The following is a 3042-nucleotide window of genomic DNA, read 5'->3' on the forward strand; positions in this document are numbered from 1 at the left end:
TATTTGCAAATGATATGACCAATAAGGGATTACTATCCAATATATAAAAACAGCACATACAACACCATATCAAAAAAACAAACAACCCAATTAAAAACTGGGCAGAAGAACTGAATAGACATTTTTCCAAGGAGGAAATGCAGATGGCCCATAGGCACATGAAAAGATGCTCAACACCATCAATCATCATGGAAATGCAAATCAAAACATAATGAGATAACAGCTCACACCTGTCAGAATGGCTATCATCATAAAGTACAAATACAATAGAATACTACTCAGCCATAAAAATGAATGAAATTTTGCCATTTGCAGCATGGATGGACTTGCAGGGCATTATGCTAAGTGAAATTAGACAGAGAAAGACAAATAGTGTATGATATCACTTATATATGGAATCTAAAAAATACAACAAACTAATGAATATAACAAAAAAGAAGCAAACTCACAGATATGTAGAACAAACTAGTGGTTATCAGTGGGTAGAGGGAAGGGGAGAGGAGCAATATAGGGGTAGGTGATTAAGAGGTACAAATTATTAGGTATAAAACAAGCTATATGGATATATTGTTCAACGTGTGGAATACAGCCAATATTTTAGAACTAAAATAGAGTATAATTTTTTAAAATTGCGAATCACCAGATTGTACACTGTTAACTTACACAATATTGTACAGCAACAAATGTTTATTTTTCAATAAAAAAATAAGTTACCAGTGATAGTAAGTTGCCAACGTACCGCACAGGGGGAAAAATATAGAATTTAGAGCTCTCTTTGATTAGAAGTGTGTAATATCAAGCAAGCAGAACCCTAGAGCCTGACAACAGGTGTGATGGGTGACCCTACACCCACCCTGTGGCGCCGAACCGCTGCCAGGAGTTGGCCGGTGTCACCTGACCCTCCTCGGGTTTAGGGAGAGGGGGCGCGGAGGCGTTGAGTGTGTCATGCTCCGCCCTGAGCTCTGGGGTTGATCAAGGTCTGCGCCTGCGCCAGCTCTGGCTCGTGGGCTTGCGGGCTCGCCAACCTGCGGGCAGGCGGGTACCGGCCGTGGAGACGGGTGCCCACGGTGATGGGAAATCCAGTTATCAAAGTTGACTCCAGAAGAGAGAACCTAACAGAGCGGTAACAATGGAAGAAATTGATCATGGTGTATCAGGTTAAAAAAAATCCTTCCTGAAGAAGATCTTTTTTTTTTTCTTTTTGCGGTACGTGGGCCTCTCACTGCTGTGGCCTCTCTTGCTGCGGAGCACAGGCTCAGGACGCGCAGGCTCACCGGCCACGGCTCACGGGTCCAGCCGCTCTGTGGCACGTGGGATCTTCCCAGACTGGGGCACGAACCCGTGTCCCCTGCATCGGCAGGCGGACTCCCAACCACTGTGCCACCAGGGAAGTCCCTGAAGATCTTAAGCCAAACGATGGATTCAGAAGCTCATGAAAAGAGGCCACAAATCCTAACATCTTCAAAGCAAGTTATATCACCTCATATTGCAAATGTTAGTGAAATGAAGCATTACTTGTGTGGCAGCCGTGCAGCTCTCAACAATATAGCAATCACATTTCCCATTCAGCTCTTTCGGCAACGGCTGTATGGAATCAAAATCTGGGATTCAGTACTTCAGTTGAGGAGGGATGGATTTCGAAACTTGTATGGTGGAATCCTTCCCCCATTAATGCAGAAAACGACTACACTGGCCGGTCTGTATGAGGATTTATCTTGCCTTCTCCGTAAGCATATCAGTACCCCAGAGCTTGCAACCCTAATATGGCTGCAGTACTTGCAGGGACAACAGAAGCAATTTTCAGTCCATTGGAAAGCGTTCAAATATTGCTTTGAGCCCACAAGCATCATGACAAATTTACAAACACTTATCAGGCTTTCAAGGCACTGAAATGCCATGGAATTAGTATTAGCGAGGCTTGGTGCCCGTTCTTTTCCACAATGGATTCAGCAGTGTCCTTTTTTTTGGCCTTCGAGGTCCCATCAAGGAGCACCTGCCTACAGCGACGACTCACAGTGCTCATTTGGTCAATGATTTTATCTGTGGAGGCCTGTTGGGTGCCATGTTGGGAATCTTGTTTTTTCCAGTTAATGTTGCAAAAACTCGCATGCAATCTCAGATTGGTGGGGAATTTCAGTCTTTCCCTAAGGTTTTACAAAAAATATGGCTACAATGGGACAGGAAACTGAGAAATCTTTTCAGAGGTGCCCATCTGAATTACCATCGGTCCCCCATCTCTTGGGGCATAATTAATGCGACTTATGAGTTCTTGTTAAAGATTATATGAAAGAAATCAGTTAAGTGCCATTTATCAACTGAATAGATCTAAGAAGAATGCAGTTTGGCCTTGTTTCTAATCGGCCAAATACAAATTGGTGTCATAAATCCAGGGCACAATGAATTATGGGCAAAGCTGTTTTCTTTAAGCAGCAACAAATTCAGAATAAAAGATTTCAGTACGAAAATTTAAGGTTTTTGTTTTGTTTTGTTTTGTTTTGGGGGGGTCTGTTTGTATTTTTTTTTTTAATCATTATCTGAGAACTTTAGGCTAATTGCCTGGTTAATAGCTGTCTACCTGATGGGTTTTGACAAGGAAACTAACAGCCAAGATATGATTCTTTTTTTCCAAGTCTTCCATATTGAAACGTAAGTGGCCATGACCAGGAAGAGAAAAGGCTCTTAGGGTCCCATGAATTCTCAGGCTTACTTCTATTACTCCATTTCTTGCTTCTCTGCTTTTAGGAGGAGTTGCAAAGGGTAGTTTTCGTTAACTTATACGTAGGACAAAGGAGCAGAACAGAGAAGAAAAACAGCTTATTACGTGTAGGTTTTTCATGATAAATTGCTTGTATTCGTTTTGAAACTAAGCACCTGTTGGGGTGGTCATTATCCGAATTATTTCTCTTTAGACGTGGTAGACTAAAGCAACTAATGACATCTCCCATTTTGCTTTCTAGGATGAAAGTTTTCTCTGTAGTTCTCAGTGTGACCTTAAACCTTTCCAAAATATTTTTATATTAATTTCACTTATTTCATTGCCAA

The 3042-nt window shown here is 41.8% G+C and overlaps 1 pseudogene across 1 annotated transcript; it reads left to right on the forward strand.

The window, feature by feature from the left end:
• Positions 1-1404: 1404 nt before the first annotated feature.
• On the forward strand, positions 1405-2287 carry LOC309815310 (mitochondrial nicotinamide adenine dinucleotide transporter SLC25A51-like; annotated as a pseudogene). The gene has a single exon. The product of its transcript is annotated as a mitochondrial nicotinamide adenine dinucleotide transporter SLC25A51-like (transcript).
• The last annotated feature ends 755 nt before the right edge of the window (positions 2288-3042 follow it).

This window comes from Mesoplodon mirus (assembly GCF_964341445.2).
Source record: "Mesoplodon mirus genome assembly, chromosome: 14".
In the NCBI taxonomy this organism is placed as follows: Eukaryota; Metazoa; Chordata; class Mammalia; order Artiodactyla; family Ziphiidae; genus Mesoplodon; species Mesoplodon mirus.